Source organism: Malania oleifera, chromosome 9 (assembly GCF_029873635.1).
Source record: "Malania oleifera isolate guangnan ecotype guangnan chromosome 9, ASM2987363v1, whole genome shotgun sequence".
Lineage (NCBI taxonomy): Eukaryota > Viridiplantae > Streptophyta > Magnoliopsida > Santalales > Ximeniaceae > Malania > Malania oleifera.
This window is the reverse complement of record NC_080425.1, coordinates 93,950,159-93,973,580: the sequence shown is the minus strand read 5'-3', so window position 1 is coordinate 93,973,580 and position 23,422 is coordinate 93,950,159. Positions and strand designations below refer to the sequence as shown.

Here is a 23,422-nt window from a genome sequence, read left to right as displayed (position 1 = left end):
TTCACTAACAACATCTCCGTTAACATTGTGTGTTTGGCGAAGGAGACAAGTAGGTTAAACACGTTGACAATAGCTAGTTAGTTTTACAAGATTGATGAACACTCACCCTTCCCTAAAGAGCTTTATATGCAAATCTCATCTTAATACTAGAAAACATCAAAGTGATCAAGGAATCATACTGCCGTATTTGGAATACAAAGAAACTACTATTAGAAAATAAACCTACACTAATATTTACATGATGGAAACTCATTGGGCTCGGCTCGTGATAGCACGTGCACGCAGTTTGGCTCCTCACAGCCAAAATCTACCTCGCAATCCCTAAATTACACAGCTGGAGAAGCAAGCTAATCACTATCGTGTGCAGGAGCAGGTGATGTTACGTTCATTGGTGCAGGGGGTAGCCTTGCAAGGTCACCCATGTCATTTTTCCACTAAGACACATATTTAAAAATTCATGACCACATGGACATAAGCCTAACAAATTAATTAAACATGTGTTCAAGAGCCAACAAATCTGTGAGCCAGTTTTCTGGAATTAGCCTCCAAGGAGGATATATCCATTGAATGACCTGTTTCCGGCTTCACATCCGTGTCCCCACCCACATCAAAATTTGACGATAAATAACCATGCTCCACTACCACCTAAATGGTGTAGCGAGACCTTTTTTCTACCCTGTAGGACCCATATATGAGACTACCAAAAATAATTTAGATCATGACTAATATTTCAATCTTACTCTTAAATTTCTGATCGAATTTGGATCCTATATAATTAATGGACTTGGCCAATGTGGTCAATTAGCTCAGCATGACTCGTGAGATGAACTTCAGTCCAACAGTTGAGATTTTTTCACTTTTTATTTATATTTATTTATTATTTGTTTTTTGTGGTCTCACATGCCCTACAAAAAGGTCACCAAACTTCATGAAGCTATGATGATAGGGAAGCATTTGGCATTACCAAAAATCTAAGTAGATCCTTTTAGTTAATCATGTGATCTAACTATGCCCGTCTTACTATATTAAAATTATTTATTTGGAGCATAAGATAGTTCTCTCTCTTTTGTTATTTTGAACTGGTTTTAAACAATGTATATTAATCTCTCTCTCTCTCTCTCTCTCTCTCTCTCTCTCTTGCTCCCCACCCCGTGTGTGTGTGTGTGTGTAACATTCACTTTTTCCATAAGCAATGGCTATAATACTTTACATTTATGAGAAAAAAAATTTAAAGGAAAAGAAACATTATTTAAGAGAAGAAGGAATCTGCAGCGAGGATAAGAAATCCTCCTAAACAGAACAGATAACAAGGAAAAGAAAACATAGCTAAGCTATCAAAGCCATTCAATCTTGCAGAATATCAGTGAAACAACACTGGCCAAGCAACTGCTGGAAAAAGCCACAATGAAGAAAAAAAAAAGAAAATAAATAGACAAAGTGCAATCTCAAGGAAATGACAATTCTCTCAAGAAAAAGCATCCGAAAGACGACAAATAATTTCCACCCCCTTGCATATTCAACAGCAGAAAAGCCTTGAAAAAACTATGGTACACTCAACATTCTCCAAATAAACCAAAATCTTGTTCCACAAAGTCCAAGCTGCAAAACAAGGAAGAAAAAGATGAGTGTGAGCCTTAGCACTAGCGTACACAATGTCTCATTCACGCCAACATGCGGCACCAGCCAGAGACAGAGCCTTGCAAGGTCTTCTAATTGTCTGTGTTAATTTTATTAAGGATGGAAATCCACACAAAAGCCTTTACTTTAAGGGCATCTTAGTTCTATACAAACAACTAACAAGAGAAAAAGCATGAAAAAAAGGGTCATATGAGGATAGAGAATTACAAGAGAAAACACCAAAAGCATCCAAATTCCAGACCTTCACATTCCCAAAACAGGAATAAAGAACAACTCCAATAAAAATTTTAGGTTAATTGTTTCTCTGAAATGGTATCAGAAAAAAGGTCACGAGCTCAAACTTCATTGCTCCCGTTCTTCTAATTAAAATTGAAATTTATGAAAATAAAAAGTAAAAACCCCCACCCATCAAGCATAAACAAAATCTGATCTAAAAATTCTATGCTTCAGTCTCATTGTGCATATGTGTGTGTGCGTGTGTTTATTTTAAAATTTGTTCTTTTGTTTTTTTAGGCCGATTTCTTATTCTGCAGCCTTACACGTTCTCTCTTTATTGATATCATTATCCTCTTTCAATCAAAAAAATGTTTCACTCACAAATGTAGGTCCAATCATACATCTAAAGAACATCAAATCCATTTAAACAAGCTGCAAACAGTAAAACATAAATTTCTTAAGTTATTTTGACGATGTATCCATAATTATGATCATTGCAAAATATGCCTTCGTATGCTTGCCTTCCCTCGAAGATTTTACCAATACTAATTTTTGTCAGCGAATGCTTGCATGTACATCAAAACAAAAACATAAAACTATCTTATGTGCCTCTACAATTGGATTCTTTGGTAATAGTCTTTACTCACTATGATATTTCAATACAACATTGGCAGGTTAAAACAACAAAACTACTCAACTCAATTCAGTGTTAATCCAACCACATTGGGAAATAATATACAACAATAACAAGAAGCAGCCTTTAGTCCCACTAAGTGGGGTTAGCTACATGAATCATTTTTTGCCAATTCACCCAATCGAGAGCATTTTCCTACATTAGATTAAGAGCTATTAAATCCTCCTTGCTACCTCATTCCAAGTTATTTTAGGCATATCCCGACCTCTTTTCATGCCAGAAACAATAACTCACTCCTTCTCACAGGTGCTCTACTAGGCCTGCGTTGCAAATGCTCAAACCATTCATAGGCTGCCCCTCCCTTATCTTGTCTTCGATTGGAACTATGCCTAAATTATTGCGTATATGCTCATTTTTACTTTATATTTTAATGTTATACCACTCGTCCACGTTAACATTTGCAATTCACTAACTTTTACTTTTGCTCAACATTCTGAACCATAAAGCATAGTCGGCCTTATAGCCATCTAATAGAACTTTTCTTTTAATTTTAAGAGTATTCTACGACCACACAACACACCAAATGCACTCCTCCATTTTACCAAACTTGTTTTTAATTCTATGTACTACATCTTCTTCAATTTCTCCTTCGGCTTGCATAATAGAACCCAAGATATCTAAATCTATTAGTGTTATTAATCTCTTGATTATCAAGTTTAATCTTCTCTCCACTACTACCCTTTACATTAATAAAATTACATTTCATATATTTTGTCTTATTCCTACTTATCTTAAACCCTTCAGACTCAAATATGACTCTCCAAATTTCTAGCTTAGATTCCACTCCACCCCTACTATCATCAATCAATGTGATATCATCTGCAAACAACATACACTAAGGGATCTCATTTTGAATATTCCTAGTAAGTTCATTAATCATAATAAAAAGATAAGGACTCAAAATACAACCTTGATGTACATCTATTGTGATTGAAAAACCTCTAGATTCCCCTCTTATAGTCCAAAAGTTGGTTACTACTCTATCATACATATTCTTAATGACCTCAGTATATCTACTGCAAAACCCCTTCTTTTTTAAGACCCACCAAAGAACTTCCCTAGTTAATCTATCATAAGTTTCCTCTAGGTCAATAAAAACCATATGCAACTCCCTTTTCTTTTCCATAAACTTTTCCATTAAGCTTCTTAAAAAATAAATAGCTTCTCTTGTTGATCTCCCAAGCATAAAACCAAATTGATTTTATGAAATTCTTGTTTCTAGTCTTATTTTATGTTCAATTACCCTTTCCCATAATTTCATTATATGATTCATAATCTTAATTCCACAATAATTATTACAGTTTTTGAATATCGCCTTTGTTTTTGTATAAAGGTACTAACGTATTTTTCCTCCATTCTTCTAGCATTTTCATGATTTTTATAATAATGTTGAACATATTAGTTAACCAAATATTTCCTTTATCCCCTAAACATTTCCAAACTTAAATTGGCATTTTATTTGGTCCTATACATTTCCTATTTTTCATCTTTTCTAATGTCAACTTAACTTCAAGAACTCTAATTTTGCAAATAAATCGCCTATTTTTAGTCTTCTCATTTGTCACTTCCAAGTTCAACTTTCATTATGGTTTTCATTAAACGACTTGTCAAAGTATCTTTGCCACCTCTCTTTCATGTCTTCTCTAGTTAAGACATTATCATTCCCGCCCATTATACATTTTACATCATCTAACTTTTTGCATTTTCTTTCTCTAACTCTAACAAGTCTATAAATGTCTTTTTCTCCTTCTTTTGTATCTAGTCTAGCATATAAAGTATCATAAGCTCTATGTTTACCTTCAGTAGAAGTTTTTTTTTGCATTTTTTTTTCAATTTTTTTTTCACCTCTATATTTTTTTCACGATTTTCTATATTTCTACAATTTTGTCATTTTTTATACCAAATTCTTTTTGTATTAATGGCCTTTTGGACTTCTTGATCCCACCACTAACTTTCTTTAAAACCCGAGTATCTTCTTTTGGACTCACCTAAAATATCTTTTGTTATCCCTACGATAGAATTAGTAATTTTATTTCAAACATTATTTGTACCTACCTTATCCCCTACAGTCCAATCACACTCTTTAATCATTTTATCTTTGAATTTTACTATATTATCTCCTTTCAAGCTCCGACATCAAATCCTTTTGTGTTGATTTATTTTACTCTTTTTCTTCATTTTTTAATATGCATACCTAATACTAGGATTCTATGTTGTATAGCAATACTTTCACCTAGGGATAACTTTATAATCCTTATAAGATAGACAATCCCCGTCCCTAGTTAAGAAGAAACCTCTTTAGCTTTTATTATGCCCACTCTTGAAAGTTATTAGGTGTTCTTCTCTTTTTATAAAGCAAGTATTCAATATAACCAAATTATAAGATATGGAAAAATCTAAAATTGTATCACCAGCCTCATTTTTATCTCCATATCCATGGCCTCCATGTATCCTCTCATAGTCTATATTATCCTTTCCAATGTGCCCATTCAAATCAGCTCCTATGAATGCCTTTTTAGGCATTGGTATCCTTTGTAAATTACTAACCGTATCTTTCCAAAATTGTCTTTGAAGATTTTTTGCTAAGCCTATTTGGGGAGCAAGCATATGCACTAATTAGGTTCACTATTTCCAGGCTTCGAGCTATCTTGATTTTAATGATTTTATCCTCTATTATTTTAACATCTACTACATTATCTTTAAAGTATTTGTCTACAATAATAATATAATAACTACAAAATCTTGCAGTACACACCTTATGATTCAAGAACATTTCCGGCTGTACATGTCAAACACACAAGCTGTCCCATCCTCACATCCAACAACAGCTTCAGGATCTAAATAGTTATAGGTGGAAAAACAATACATTTGATTAAATGATACAACAAAAGAAAATATCCAAGTATTTACACTATTAAATGTATCAATTCAGATTTAACTGGAAAATCAAAATTATCAATCAGATGAAATCTTTATAGAAGTCAATAAACCTTCAAAAAGATTTTGTAAATTCAAACAAAAAGTAGTTGCCTCATAAATGATATAGTGGGAATGAAGGATGTTACAAAATTGAAGGCATGAAGGATGTTATAAAATTGACATATAAGCCCAAAGAATCCACAAAGGAACTTGAGGTGGTGGAAATTGCAAAAGTTAAGCCATCCATTGAGGGTAAGTCTGTTAAGTTCAATGCCGAAGACATGAGAGAGACTACATATGTGGAATTTATCATTCCCAATAGATTTGTCTTTGGTGACTTTGCCCACTTGCATTTGTACTTATTTTTTAAATATGTGGATATAACATTCATTTCCAATTTTGTGTGATTCATTGGCTTGCCACCCTATAAATGTTTCTAATTCAAGGTCATTTTTTTCCCAGCTAGGGGAGAATGATGGGGAATATCAAGGTATGGGCAAGATTAGGGCACTCAGAGATCTTTGCATTCCTCATACATATAGGTATAATTTAAGATAACTGGATTAATGATGTAAATTTCAGTATTTAAAGATTTGAAAATTGCAATTATGTTTCATTTATCATCGATTTGCAATTATTTCCCAAATTATTTTTCCTTATCAAGTATTAGGAGAAGCTTATGTAGAGGATTGATGGGTACCTATGAGATGTAGATTGGAATATTGGGTATTAAGACCTAAATTTAGTTTTGTCTTCATTTTCTTTATTTTTTATTTTTTTTCTGACATGAGAAAAGAATTATATTAACAACAAGAGGGGCAAACAAGATGTCCTCCCAAGGAAAAAAATGAAATACAGCCAAAAATAATCACATAAGCACAGCCTGCCAATGCCTAACAAGATCGGGCGGCAGCAAGCCCCTAAAGAACCCAAAAGAATAGACCCATAGAAAGGCCAAAAAGACTGCTCTATCCCATAACAAAACCAGGGAGGTTATGCAATCATTGAAGGTTCTTGCATTCTTTTCGACCAATATGGTCCGCAAACTATCAAACACTGCACTATGAATCATTTTCTGCCAATTTATAGTAGCAACCCATAGTCTTGTCAACTAATTTTATGGATGCGTGAATGTTTGAAACTTTAAATGTTAGTTTGGATTCATGATCCTCATGATTCTGTATGAATAACCATGGATTTGATACCCAATTCCTTATCGAGTATATTTGCAGGCAGGAATATTACTTGCTTGTACCACCCCACCATCATCAATCAACTAATGTTAGTGTTTTAATGACACATTTAGTTTTTAAATGAATAGCAAGATAAATATGATTTTCTTTAATTCTTATGTGTTCAGCATGATGAGAATGATGAGAATGTGATTGCCTTGTGGGCAAGGTGTTTTGAAGGGGAGGGTATTGTCACAAGTAGGCATGTTAGTTTGTTTCTGTTTTGGGCCTCTGTTAAAGACCAGTTGGGCCGGTCATGCTTTAAGCAGACCTGGAACCCTTGGCCTAATTTAGCCCATGCATATTCCATATTTCATTTAGTAGTTACGTAGAACGAATCTTCGTGTTTGCAGCAGTTAGAGAAGAGAGAAAGTTATTCCCTTTATCAAGGGAATTGAACCAACTCGCTGGACATTCAGAAGTGGCTAAGCTAAATCTGGGTCTGGAGGATGCTCCCTCCAAAGAGCTTGGTTCCTTTCCCCTGTGATTATTTTCTTTCTCAGTTCCTGTAGTTTCAATCTTTTGGCATAAATTCATCACAATCATTCCACAATTCTATCATTCCTTTCATTTCTTTTCTACTTCATTCCATCATTTGTCATAAATCCCTATTATTACAGACCACAAACACAGGTACAAGCTCAGATTTGTTACACTATTATAAGTGATAGAGTTATGATTTCATAAGTCAAGTAACGTTCAATCTCAATTTCTACAAAATTTACAACTTACGAAGTTTCCAACCCTAATTTCAATCCACACATAAAATAAGTTAGAAATTCAAAAAAATAGTTTGAAACATGCTAAGATGCCCTATCATTTTGACTTCGATTGGCGGCGAGAAAATACAGGAAAATTTTTATCATGGAAAAAGGCCTTCTATAGCTGTTCATTACATTTTTTCCCCCGTTCTTAAAACCAAACAAATAACAAAAAATAAAAAATAATCCCAGAGGGCAAGTACCAGGATTTGCAGACGGCCGAGCAGCGTACGAGTTCGAAGAGGTCGAGGAGTGCAAAGACCACGCAGAGGATGTCGTGGTCGCGGACGTGGATTCTGCTCGCTCTTCTCTCATTGTTCCTCCTCCTTGTGCTCTGCTACCGTCGCCGGCTGCTGTGGAACGCATCGTCGAATCTCCTCCCCCGAGTGTTTCCCCGGGCTCACGTGGGCGGCAATTCATGGCACAACTTGTGACAAATCAATTTTATTTTATTTATTTTACACACACACACGCGTATAAAAACTTATTTACCTATATTTGTATATGAGGTATGAATTTTTGTGGGCTTTTACAATTGATTTTATAAAAATTTAGATTAAATGAATGTTGAAAATTTTAAGAGTATAAAACTAATGGGTTTATGGCAAGGGATTACTATATTTAGGTTATGGGCTTAAGCCTAAAGCACCCGTCAATAGGATTTTAGTAATGTGTCCGTCTTATTTGCCTAAGAAGCATGTAATTTCTTTATATTAATATTTAAACAATAAAAAGAGGTATTGTATCATTATTAAATATTAAATAAAAATTAGTTAGATTAATCAACTTGAAATCAAATTCTTGCAATTGATTGTTATTCAAAGAAACTTGATAATTATTATTTATTGTGAAGTTGTGAAGTACATGAAAACTTATAACATGATAAGAGTAGATAGAATAAGTGATTTGAGTAAATTAGTCATATTTTGAACTATTGGAGAGGGGTGTGCCCTCAAGGAAGTGTGTGATTAGGGAAAGAGATCTGTCAGGCTGGTAGGAAGGCACTAGATGCCCGGCCTCTCTCACTGTGACAAATGTTAGTCCAACGTATTTTACCACATACCCAGCAACCTGTAAGACAATAAAGTTAATGTATTATTGACCTTTTTATCTTTTGGCGTAAATGAAATGGGTACTTATAAATATATCAAGTGGAATAAGTGTCTGGCCAATACACTACACCAAAAATATAAATAAATAATAGCCAACTATAAGATGTAAATATAAGATAGTAGAGAAGTTACTTCTTTATTGTAATACCAAGGGCTCCATGCATTCTCCACAGTCAGATTCATTTTTTTAATAGAGTTTTTAGTTGAAGTAACCGGTACCCTTCCATCTACATCGCCACTGCATTTCATCAAACACATTCTCTCAAATTTACAAAAGATTTTAAAGTTTCATTTAACAATACTTGAAAATATTATGCTAGTAATCTTGTACCAATTTGACAATCAATGCCCTCCACTCTCAATTTATTCTTTTTTTTTTTTCTATTGTTTTTTATCACTTCGTGTATGAAAAAAAAAGGGGGTCTAACGTCAAAATATTTCATATTAAATGTTTGTTCTTAGAAACAAAATGTTGATAATATAAGAAATTGATAGTTTGTGAAAAAGGATATGTAGTCATTGTAGAGCAAATAATCATGAATGATTTTTTATCATATAGTTATGACATGAAATAGATGAGAAATAACTATTCTTTAATTTTATTTGTGCATGTCCACTCCTATCATAGATTTAGCAAAGGTCACAAAATAGGAGGTAACCCTTAGTCCTTCCCACCACTTCTAAAGTTTGATCCCAATACATCCATTATATAAATCTAGAGCTTTAACAACCGGGATGCTTATATATATATATATATATATATATATATATATATATATATAATACTGTTTATTCCTATAGTATTCTAGAAATTGGATGGCATAACACAAATTTTTAGAAGAACTGACTTCTTTTTGTCCAAAATATTATATCCGTATACAATTTTTATTCCATTCCCACCTTATTCCCCTCTATAAATAAACATTTTACAAACCAAACATAACACTAATGATTTTGACGGTTAAAAGACCTTAACTAGACTAAGTTCTACAATATTCTCAAATCTTATGTGCAACATATAACACCACATTTCGAGCATACATCATATCCAATATACTTTATGATTTCTATTGACAACTCCAAATTAGGTCGAGTTAGATGGTTGTATCCTACATTGAAGGTGATAAGTTCAAATGACAAATATAGTCTCTTAAAGTATGAAGATGAGATTGTATAGAATTTGTCCTCCCCAATCCTTTAATAAATCGTACATTTTTTTTATTTTTTATTTTTTTTTTATATTTACAGTTGGTGTATGAGGTATCTGAGTTAAGTATGAGTTAAGTACTGCTTTGTTCTCAATCATTTATGAGAACCAAAGGGAAATTTTTTTTTATGTCCTCAATCGAAAAGGACAAAATTTGGTTGTTGCCATAATAACAAATGAATGCATAGATGCTTTATCGAGGAGGAAGGAAAAAGGCTTTATATGCAATATTGATGTAGAGAAGTCGTTTGACCATGTAAACTAGAACAATATTAAGCAATTATGAAAGATATGAGCTTTTGAATCAAATGGAGAAAGTGGATTTGGTCTTTCATTTAGACATTTTTTTTTTTATCATGATAAATGGTGAACTGGGTTTCTTCCCTAGAATAAGAGGCCTACATTAGGAGGATCCCTTTTCCCCATTTTTTTTTTTTTTTTGGGATTATGCATTGAATATCCACATATCCGTTTTACGGTCCACATGACTAATCCTGTGCCCCTTGAAGTTGACCCCACAACTCCAAAGGGGGGGGTAAATTCAGGAGTCTAGGGGCGGAAACGTGCCCAAGAGGGTTTGAACTCCTGACCTCGTGAGAGGTACTTGCGCAGCCCGCACTACCACCTGAACCACACCCTAGGGGTGTCCTTTTTTCCCATTCTTATTCACATTAATAGTTAAAGCTCTGGGCTTAATGCTAGAAAGGGTTGTGCAACAAAACTTGTTCTTTGGCTTCAATTTCTCTAGAGGTAGTTCATAATGGATTTGGCCCTTTTAGGAAAATAGTTTTGGTGATTCAAAATTGATAAAAATGGTCTATGGCTAAATCTCATTGGTATCTTGTGTACCCAACACTCCCCCTTGGAAAAGCATTATGGAAAGACATTTAATGTATGCTGGAAGCTTTCTAGGAAGTCGCTAGGACTAGAATTAGTATATACACTAACACCAAAATTTGGGGTGATTGATGGGTCTCTCAATAACCCTTTAAACAAAATTTCCCTCATATCCACCACATTGCAATCAACAAGGATGCTAAAGGTTGCAAAGGTTTTTTCTTGTGCGTTCCGTATTTTCTACATATTATATTCTAGCAGTATTGTTGGGTTGAGTTTTTAATATGGGAATTAGAATTGTGTATCTCTGCCTTGGACTAGATATTGATTGACTTAGCAAATTTGGTAGTATTATATACGAAGAGTACTAAAAACTTTTCAATCTTGTCATTACAAAAATTATAGAATCTAACATTAAACCATAGTAATTGAGTTTATTTTTTGAAATATTAAGAAAGTAAATGTCTAGACTCTATGATTCCAAGTGCAAGATCAGTACAAGATTGTACTATAATTACCTATATATCCACACTCGAAGTGTATTTTCTATTAACTCTTTTATAATGGGAAGAATTGTTGATGGGCTATCAGTCCATTCTTTTATGACGTCGCTGTAATGTTTGATTTTGAAGAATCAATTAGTTAAAATTTTAAACTATACAATTAAAAGAAAACAAACTAATGAAGAGGGTATATGTACCTGCAACTTTGCCAATTGTATTTCATATTGGTAATATTAGCATGGAATGCTTTCTGAACGTCACGCCTATTTAGATATGCATACACATAATTGTTGCTGCATGGATCAAATTGCACCTATGTACAACATAATGTCACAAATTAAGTAGTACTAGTAGTGTTTGAATCTTGGTTTGCAAAATAATAATAATAATAATAATAATAATAATAATAATAATAATAATAATAATATGCCCAAATTTGAGTTAGGACCATTTTAGAAAAACAAAGAACGGAAAGCTTAAAAACATTATTACTTATTACTTTTATGTGTAAGATTATTTATACATGAAAATATCTTTATCAGTAAGATAAAGCATTTTAAAAAAATAAATTCAATTAAAATTAAGAAAAATTATAAATATAAAGTTCATTTAGTTTAAAAAATAATATATATTTTTACAAAAACACAAGTAGTATAAATCAATATTTTTGTGGAGAAGCACCCTTATATTTAGAAAGCAGGACATTGTTGTTGTTGTTGTTGTTTTTTTTTTATTAATAAAAAACTTAATTCAACCCAAAGGTAGATGTAATTGTATTTAGAAATATATTTTGGATAAATTAAGGTTTGAATTATTAAAAAAATGTTTATGAAGTTCAAGAAAAATAAAAGTAATAGTATCATAAAGTAGAAGCATGACTCACAAACACATGAGATGAAAATATTAATACTATTAATATAATTTTTTTTAAAGCAAAAAAAAAAAAATAAAATTTCATATTATCCATGCAAACATATTAAAAAATTAAAAAATAAACCACACATATATACATGTTACAAAATTAAATTACACAATAAAGTGTACATGTACACATGTTTAAAAACTTAATTATAGATATTTTGAATGTAGTAAGTCATAAATTGAGATTTTTTAAAAATAAAAATAAAAAGAAAAGAAGAAGACACATTTTTTATTGTTGAGAATTTTTTATATATAGTATCATGTAAATTTAACATTTTGGTGGCAACAATTTATAAGGTTGGACCGGATTCGATAGTACTCAACTACATTGATTATGATTCGCATGGACTCTTGACTCTTGATCATAAGACTTAATCTTTGGAAAAGGGTAGAATTTAACCTTTGCCCCATATGTGTGGAAGCCCCTAAATGTAGAAACCACATGTTCTTTCAGTATAATTTCTCCAAGGTACAATACATGAAAGGTTGCTAACCAGAACTTTGGCTTTCGTAGATCTCCTTTTGTTTTAGGCTTTCTATCCTATATCCTTCTTACATTCTTAAAAAAAAAAACCAAAAAAGAAAAAGAAAAAGAAAAAGAAAAAGAAATATTGGTCCATCACCTAACAACCCATAGTAAGGTGATAATATTATAATATATGTTAAGACATTATTGTATTATTATACTAAGGCATTGATGTATATATATATATATATATATTCTAATGATAGGCACGTGGCTGCATTGGAGTTTCATATACTGAGTTAAAATACTTTTACTATAACAAGCAAAACACTACTAATTTAATACAAGTATTTTAAATTAAAGTATATAAATACTTATTTATAAGTAGTATCAGATGGGGCTTAAAGTTGCTTAAATTTATTTTGTAAATTTAGAGACAATTATTTACTTTTTATAATTCTATGTGTATACACTTACGCAATCATTATTACTACTGGGTTTGGTAGTGCCATTATGGGAAGAGAAACATATCGGGGCATAAATATTGTAAATATTAATGTCAGCCAAATCCTTCTCCGCTTCAATCACTGCAGCCTCGCACCTATGAGACAGAGGGGTCTCATTTGGAGAGAAGTCACATTGTGTTTGGATTTCATCATTAGTTTCATCAGAAATCATAGCATGAGTCGCTAAATATTCAAATAGTCCTCTCTCGTCAGTTTCATCATTGATTACTGCATTTCCAATCTGCACTCATATCATCATGTAAAATATATACCATTAATTCCATGCAAATAATAAATTGTATGTGTCTACCACGCATACACTATTATCATTAGAATAATGCTATCCTACTAGAAGTAAGGTAAAATTTAAAAATCATGAGCTAACAAAAAAAATAATAAGAATAATAATAACTAATATTCTACTTTTAGAGCTTTCTGATTATCATGTGTTTCAGCAACATTCATATAAAAAAAAATAGTCATGGAATATAAAATAAAGGGGTCATGAGACAACAAAATAAAATTAAAGATTCTAATTTCAAATCACATTATTGAGATAGACCATCAAAATTTTTTACATACCTAAGTAGATAAAACTATAAAGGCCTAAGTGGTTGTTTAAATGGAAAATGAAAATAGTTCTAGTAGACAAGTGTCATCAAATCATGAAGAATATTTATCCACATTTATATATCAGTTTACATAGTTGTTTAATTATCAAGACATTTTGGGTTTCGAATGAGAAATAAAAATTTATATATCATTTTCCATAAATATCTCATTTGATTAATTATATGAGTGTGGACTATATATAATAGCATTAAATCTCAAAAAACTAAAAAAGCTTAATTGACCTTCGAGGTCTATTAGTGATTTTATATAGTTTTTTTTTTTAAAAAAAAACAAAAACAAATGGAACTATGTTTTATACTTGAGCCTAAGTTCAAATATGGGAGATGAAACAAAGGTGGATTATGCTTATTATCATGCAATCTTAAAATTCCAAAATAGTATATATATATATATATATATATATGAGAGAGAGAGAGAGAGAGAGAGAGAGAGAGAGAGAGAGAGAGAGAGAGAGAAAGAGAGAGAGTCTCTACTTACAATGATTCCTTTGAGGTTAATAATGATTTTATTGGCCTTTCTAATCTTGTTTTGGTAGATAATTGTTTGTGCTAATTGTGGCACGAAATGACCAGCATAACTCTCACCAGAGATATAGAAATCTCTACCCTTGTATTCAGGAAACCTCTCAAGCCAATTTATCAAAAAGCTGTAATTTTCTTTTGCTGTTTTTCTATCTCCACCCACCTCAAACTCAGATGATTTGTTAGAGTATGAAAATCCCACTCCAGCAGGAGTCTCCAAAAACAAGACATTAGCAGCTGAGAATACAAAGAATATATTGAAAAAATAGGTTTGTGATAGTTAAAAAAATACATATTTGTTAAAGAACAGGATTCTCGATTACTTCAAAAAAAAAGTGTGAACCTTTATTCCAAGAAAATTTATTTAATTTAAGATTGCCATTGCTTTGAACTCGAAATGGTCCAAGCTCCATCATAGCTCCATTGCCTAGAGAAGAACAACCGGGGCCTGTAAAAACGTAAAGAAATAATGCCACTGGGAAATAACAATTGCATTATATAATTCTAGATGTCTAACAATACTTCAATTTGACATTTTCTTGTAAAAATATAATAGTGATAAATGGCATATACAGGCACTCATCAATTAACATAGATGTCTAACAATAAACAGGGCATCGCAAGAACTTGATGTTCTTGGCCACCCATTTTAGTTTTCAAGTTTTTTTCCAAAATCAAACTAACTTTAAGATGTCTTAAGATTTTTTTTAAAAAAATCTTCAAAATAGTGTACTAGGGGTTGGCAAAATTTTCTTTTTTGGGCTATTTAATGGGATTCTTCCATCTAAGATCTTCTCCTAGTGCATGGTGAGAGACCTTGTGTGGGTCCTCCTTTTGGGGCTCTTGTGTCCCCCCATCCTCCTATCATACTAGGCTCTCAAGCACCACAAAATAGAAAGGCGTCCCATTATGTTCTTGTTTTTACCTCACTCTATGCATGCGCATTGCATCCTCCAAAACAAGCATGCAAACATTCAAAATAGCAAGGAAATAACAAAAGCACAACTTAGACACATATCTAGCTTTGGTGCAATTTCATCTTTTTTCCATCTTCACATGTGCACAATTTTCAAATTGAGGCCCAATTGGACCATGAATCTCAAAATAGTGCCTAATTGGGCCATGTTTTCAAAATTAATGCGCGATTGGGCCATGTTTGCGAAATTGAGGCCCAATTTGGATATGTTCTAAAAATTTGGCTAATTTTCCCTTGTTTTCAAATTGAGGCCCAAATTGACCCTAATGAGGTTTTTTTTTTTTTTTAAAAAAACCAAGCCCAATGAGGCCCTCATCCATAAAAACAGCCATGTCTCTCTAGAGCCCATCTTTTTTCCATCTTCACTTGCAAAATTTCATAGCTCATATCTAATGCCTCATATGCTCAACAATATTCCACTCCATGTGTGGTTTAAATTTTTCCAAATCCAATTTCACCTACAAGGGTAGGCATATAACCTATAACATCTCTCTAGACACTTGGTAGCATAACAATAATGGAAAAAGAAGATTAATGCAAATTCTTTAACGACTTGAGGAGGTTTGCCTAGAAAAGGAGGCAAGCCCTTATACAGAGCAGAGACAACCACCTAAGAGAGGATTCTTGAAAGAGAGATTTTATTTTTAAGAGAAAGGGAGACCCTTAACTATCATCAATTCTCCTAATTAATCCTTTGCCCAACGGGAGTAAATGAGGACTAGTCATTTGAGTGTTGAGGCTACTTGAGATCTTTTGGGTCCTCACTTATTGCATTCAGATTAACTTTAAGACGAGAAACTCTTGCTCTCATCACTGATACTTTTAGGGCTACTCCTAGCCTACTCATTTCTTTCCCCAATGGGAGAAAGTGAGGACTACTTATCACATTGTTAAGACTACTTAGAGATCTTGGGGTTCTTGATTATTGTAGCTAGATTAACTTTAACATGGGAAACTCTTGCTTTCATCACTAATACTTTTGGGGTCACTCCTAGCCTACTCATGAATTCTATAGAAAATTATTTTTGTCCTTATAGAGTTGCATTAATGATGTGGATATTTTAATTTTTTTTCTTAGGACTTACGATACATGGTATGAATCAAGTGAAGTTTTTGGCTACGTTGGTCTTTTACATGGTTAAATCAAGTAATCTGAGTGTTTCAACCTTTGTGATATGAAAATGTAGTTGATACCCTGAATGCAAATTCTCTATGCATATACACACATGCAACTTGTCATTTTAAAAGTTGCGAGTGAATGGTAAAATGGGATCTAAAAGTAAGGGGTTTGGTAGAAATTGAGTTGTTTACGAATTTCTTGTTCCTAAAGAGCTTAAAAAATGTGCGATTAGAATGTGGTGTTCAATGTCAGGCTGAGGCGTAGTTATAGTCTTGAAATTATTACAATGGTTTGTATTGATTTTATTGGGCATTGACAAAGAAGAATGGATTTTAAAATATTGAAATGCATGATTAGCTAAAATAGTACTTGCATGAGTGATGCAAATTTGGTTATATGCCTATGTCTAGCTAAGATCTTGCATGTTTTTTTTTTTTTGGTTAGTAGAAATTGAATATCTATGAGCAAGGGAGAGTTTGTTAACTGAGTCAAAAATCATGTGTTAGCCTTAGTGGCAATTTGATCCTAATTATCGTATTTTGATGATAACAACCCATAAGTGGTTCTAAGTTAAACTAATCTTTGCATATCAAGCTATGACAGGTACAAGTAGCGAAATCATACAGATTCAGGTTTAGACACGAAAATTGAGTGGACACTCAATAGGAAAATATCAAAGTGGACACTCGGGAGATCTCAAACACATCCGATGGAGAAAATGTAAAACCATATGTAATGGGGAGTGTTTGAAGTAGGACTATTGTAACTCTTGCAGTGTTAATTCACGCAAGTTTGTTGAGCAAGAGTTGAACAAATGCATACGCATATTAGTTCATAGAGTAAGTAGGATATCACTTAATTGTTCAAATGAAAAATAAGTTTTTTACTCAAGACTTTTTAAATACAAAACAATGAGTTTTATGAAAATATCCTATACTCAACTTTGTTTAATATGGGACAAAAGTTAAACGGTTTAAATATCGTACATCTTAGTATAATTGCTCTTAGTTGGGTTAAAACCATTCTTGTGCATCTAAAGATACAAGAACATTAGGTTTTTGAAGTAACAGGGCAAACCGTCGCCGATTTGACATAGGTGCATCGATGGTTTTAGGTAGAAGCAAAATTGGGAAAATAGCCAAAAGCAAATCATCCACGGTTTGGGGGAAACCGTCAACAGTTTGCGTCAAGATTCAAAATCCAACGGATATAAAACAACTAGTTTTCAAAATATTAAATTGTTAAACTTATTCAACGGCCATAAAATGGCTAGAACTCAAGGTGGCCTATAAATACAAGGCTTCTAACTTGTTCTAGCATGATTTTGAGTATTTACATCTAGTGAATATTATTTACAAGCACTTTGCATTTTAGTTCATCATCTTATGTGCTCATTATCTCTCTTGCTTTCTAATCTTTGTTGTGATTTATTACTTTGAGAGATTAGTGTGAGATTTTCATTGTAATTGACATCAACTCATTTGAGGAGCATTGTCTACTACTAAACAAACAAACAAAACGAAGCCTTAGTCGCACTAGGTGGGGTCGGCTATATGAATTCTTATGCGCCAATTTTTGCAATCATGGACCATTTCTTTTAATAAATTCAAGGATATTAAATCCTTAATCAAAATCATTAGAGTTCACATCGATCTATATTCTACATACATATACCTCATGCACAAAAAACTATGATTGAAAAAAATCAAACTCATAGTAAATTAACTACCTCCATTGAGCCACAAAAGTAGAGGCGAAGAGTTCTTAGAATACTTTGCTTCAACAAAATAATAAAAAAGTGCGCTCTCGCCCGTTGCATTAACTGTAACATAACCGCCATATTGAGAAAAATTCACCGAGGGTTGTCCGGGCAACTGTAAAATTCTATCACTTGTCTTTAACTCAAATTGCATAGGATCTTCAACATTCTTTATGATACGTTTAATTGGCTTAAAATCACTAGTATTGATACTAGAATTCTTAAGCAACTTGACCTTATGAAGATAGCCAAGTACTTCGCCTTGCCTCATGCTATAGCTTTGAGGCAGAGAGCATGAGACAAAAAGAAAAAAGATAAAACTTAAACAAGTAGCCAAGTTTTTCATGGTTTTCTTCCTTTCTCTTTAGGTTGTGGCAAAAGGAGGAGAAAGATGATGATATGAGAATGAAGCAACTCAAGCACTCAGCTATTTGCTTTATAAATGGGTAGAAGAATTATTGTTTAATAGAAGGAACATTAAGACTATTGGTACAGACAATTGCACATGGAGTATGAAAAAAAAATGTTATATTTAATTTCAATTAAAAAATATGAAAAAAATGAATGATTTAATCAAAAAAATTAATTTTGGATATTAAAATATTTTCTTAATATGTTGCGAAAACAATTGAAAACTACAAAATCTAATTTTCAATTATTTTGCAAACAAGTGAAGACTATAAATAGGAACAAAAAATTGGCACATAAACAAACACATTTTTATAATATGTTTCTTCATTATAAAATTAAGTATTTGGAAACAATTAATATGATATTGTGTTGAAATTTATTTGAATTCACACAAATTCAAATCCAAAGTTTAAATTTGATGTTATCAAACATTGCCTAAATGTCTTGTTCAGAATTTGACCAAAGCCAAATAGTTGGCTACAAGGTCCCATTTGTTCGACATATAACATTATAAAGATTTAAAAGCTTAATTACCTAAAAAGCCACAACACAATAGAAAATCAAACTTGCATTCAATTTAAAAGAAAACAATTACTTTGCACATGCTTATTGTTGAAAAATTGTGGTCATGCCTATCGATTTTAGCAAAATAATTTTATATCTTATTTTTCCAATTCATAGACTTCAAATACCTAAGTTTAGCATTCCAAATAGCTAGATTTAAGGCGCACTACACGCTCAGTCCTTGAGAAGTATTTTTAGACTGCTAGACTTTTATTTATTTATTTAGTTATTATTTATTATATGTGTACATGTTCAATTTAGGAACTAATTGGAAAAAATAAACAAAGTATTGAGGTCTATGGGACTAGTCTTCAATGCTGATTTCGTCTATATTGAGTAAATAAATGCATAAATAAAAAGAAACAATAACATATCCTTTTTATTCCTCTATAAGCGAACCATGGGAGCATGGGAGGGGGGTGGGGGGGGGGGGGGGAATCTCTCTTTTGTCCCTCCTGACCAATTTGCGTAAGTTATTCATTGTAAAGTTTCGGCCCAATCTAAGGCTTGGAAAGCGGGGGACTAGTCGATCGCAAATTTCAACTAGGGTGGGGGGGCTTCGGGGAAGGCCTATATAGGCTAGTCCAAAATTTAAATTACATAAATCCTATGTTTTGAGAGACATTAGATTTGGAGTTATATTAGATTTGGATATGATGTAGTATAAAATTCTATTGAAATTTGTTCAAATTCTCCTAAATTTGAATTCAAGGTTCGAAATTCATACTCTCAAACACTATCAAAATTTATTTTTCTTTTTTAAAAAAAAGAAGTATCGATCAATACCATCACCCTAGGATGACCTCCTCCTAAGCTTATTCTAAATCACACAACCTACGAGCTTAAACCTTAAGGTCCAGCTGAGGTTCAACATGGAACTAAAGCAATGGATGCTAGGAGGTCTAGAGTTCAACTTTTGTAGAGGCATTCATTATCTACTTGCTATTCCTTGTTTGTTTCTCTCAAAGCACAATCACACAGCTTATAGAATATCAAACTATTTTTAGACTGCTAGACTATTATATTTTTTTTATTTAGAAACTAATTGAAAAAAATAAACAACAAAGTATTGAGGTCCAGGGGCTAGTCTTCAACCTATACATTGGGTAAATAAAAAAGGTTGATTGATAATTTATCAATTTTGAATTATGAAAATTTGAAATATCACGACTTATAAAAAATAAGGAAGAAAAGGTTGATGGAAAGCTTATTCCAATTCTTATTAATAACAGATATTTTTTTCTAAAAATATTTATGTTAATTAATTTTACAAACTTCCCTCATTCTCTAAAATCATAACACTCATAAAAAATATTATTTTATGTTTTCCTTTTCCAAAAATTCATATACGCTAAGTGTCACATGTTTCTTAAATTTTTGAGATTGTATGAAAAAGATTGAAACAATAAAAATTGTTTTTTTGTTTTTTTTTTTTCACTTTTGCTATCTATACAAAAGTTAGAAAAATAAAAAATAAGGTGACATTTTTGCAAATTTCTTAATGATCAATTAAGAACGCCAAAGACACATTAATTAAAAACAAACTCGTACATAAAATATAATCCTAATTACAGTAACAACAAAAACAAGTCTTATGGATCATACTCCGACAATTCCTTCATTAAATTCTTTTAAATCAGCCTCCAATAAGGGTCCATCTTTTTTATAACAAAAGAAGAAATTTCTTCAATAGATTAGAAAATATATGAAAGGAGAATAAGACATCTCCTTAAGAAAATATAGAATAAACCAAACGAAAAATAAAATAAGAAAGAAAAAGAAACAATAGGAATCACAAAATTAATAATAAGAATATTCTTGACACTTTGGGTGTCTTAGTGCATATGTCATGGTTTTAAATTGCGGTAGCAGACAGCGTAACGTAACGTAACGGTAATGGGATGCGGGAGTAGCGGATGTTACATAACGAGAAGGGGGTGTAACGACTGTGAATTTTTTTGAAACACACAACCTTGTCCATATTAGCGCACTTGCATGTTTTAAGCTTTTAGCCCTTATTAGAAAGAGTTCTAATGTATTCTGGATGATTTAGTTCGAGTAACTAAGTTATTTGGTGAGGGTAACAAGTTTACATTTGTTTTAAACCACCACTGATAGATGTGTGCGCGTATTTATACTTCTCATTGTTCTTATTTGTGATAAATTCTTATGTGTGCTAACTTAATTAATAAAACAAAATACATTATACACTTCATTAATCTATTAGACACATAAAACATTTGAATAACATAAATATAAAATTGTTAGAAAAGAAAGAAGATTGAAGTTTAAAAATAGAGAACATAAAGATCACATTACTAATATTATCAAAATAAAATATTTTCCTAACAAGTTAGTATTTTCAAATTGTCAGTTAATGCATCTATTGTGAGTATTTAAAGAAATAGGAAATTTTGTATCATTGTCATCCTCTTTGTAATCTTTTCCTCCTCTTGCCACTTGGTATATTGATATATGAAAGAGAGGGAAAAAGTGAGAAGAAAAAGTAAAAATAAAATAATTTTTTGGTGTAACAGTTCTACAGTTGTTACGTAACAGATGTAGCGGCCTTTACGCAATGGTTGCGGTCCGTAACGGTCGCTACAACCATGATTTTTCTTCCCACCGATTTCGAAATGTGTAAAGTTATCGGTAACCCAAAAAATGACGTTACGCAACAGCATTACGTAACGGTCGCGGCCTTTATTTAAAACCATGACATATGCATACCTTTGTGTAATGGTCTCGGCCCAAACTCTTATGAGATATTGTTCATTTTGGCCCACTAGCCTCCCAAATTTATCTTATAAAAGGCGCTTCACTTAGTTGGAGCCCAAGTTCTTCTTATAAGTCTCCCTATAATATATATACGATGTGAGATTGTAACATGCTTGCTTATACAATCTTCAAATTGAGGACTTTGACATGATCAATATTGCAGATTTTTTCTCTTGAATGTATCAATTCAAAATAGTTTTGTTCCCATTATAGTGAAAGATATAGGTTTTCTCATGACCCTGAGTGGCATTCAAAATATCAAACTCAAGATAACTAACGCACAGATGGCCAATGTTGTTGGGTATGATATCATGCCAAACATTATCAAAATACTTACCCATTTTGAGTAGCAACTGAACATCTTTCAATAAACATGTACAGTAGCATTATCAATCCAAGATTAGAGTTATAAAAGACCCAAAGTCTATGATCCAACTTCTGCAAAAATAGTTACTAGAGCTAGGTTACTCTGGTGCAAAATTAATTATTATGTGGGTTGTAACACCCCGACCCCGAGGGGCCTGGGATATTAACTTTTTATTACTGATTTACAGCGGAAGCAAATAAACTCAATTTTTATTAAACCAGAGCGCTAATTATCCATATTACAATCATTTATTTCAAAAGAAGGAAAATTACACAAATATAAATATCTGAAACCATACTAATATTTCTAATCAATCTTTATTTTCCTAATCCCCACCCGCATGCTTGCTAAGCCTGATTCCCGACATGTCCTTCAGAGTTATCTGAAATAAAATATGATTGGGGTGAGATGATGCTCAGTAAGTAAATAAGATTATTATTAGTGTGTGGCCAAAAATGAGTTTTTAAAGAATTTCGTAAAACAATAATGAATACTATAACTTCAAGATTGCTTTTAGAATAAACATAAATTTAACAATTTCTGCATAAAACTTTTGTCATCAATTTCAATAGTAAATTTTTAAATCATATACTATAACTGCTAAATTAAACTTTTAACTTTAAAACTGTAAAAATATTTAATGATAAACATACATATACTTTTCCTTATACGTTTTCCTTAGATCGTCATATAAGCACCAAAATGATCCTTTTCACGTAAACTTACACTTTTCCTTCAAATTATCAGTAACTTTGTACACGTAATTAAATATGTATAAACATATATTGTAAAAACCACCCTTAGGCCTGTTTGCCGTAAGTCATGTTTACCCCCATGACTGGGTTGTGCGGTCCGAAGACTGGACTTAGCTGGCTGACCGACCAAACTAAATCAACGTACGTAAACTTTAAGTGAGATTTTCCTTATTAAGTCCTGGTCCGGAACCAGGTGTGCACTCAGGAGAAATCCACTAACATAAATAACCACTCTGTAAACAGTGTGGGTGCACTCTGATCCGTATAAACTTTAAGCTGCGGTACCGAGCATCTGTAACTTTGAACTTTCGTTGCCATAAGGGGTTTGAAAATCATCTTATTATAATTTATGCAATTTAAAATAATATCGTGAAAATCTCATCTTTAAAATGTAACGTAGAAATAAACTCATGCCACACAATTTTTATATTAAAAATATATATAATTTTATTTTTGAATAGAAAGAAATGCTGAAAATTTACCCGAAGGGATTGAAACATTTCTTAACCCAAAAATAGATGCAAGT

The 23,422-nt window shown here is 32.2% G+C and overlaps 1 pseudogene; it reads right to left on the bottom strand.

Annotated features, from left to right (window-relative positions):
* The window catches only part of LOC131163587 (uncharacterized), a 52,920-nt pseudogene extending 34,553 nt beyond the window's left edge, over positions 1-18,367 (bottom strand).
* Positions 18,368-23,422: the final 5,055 nt, after the last annotated feature.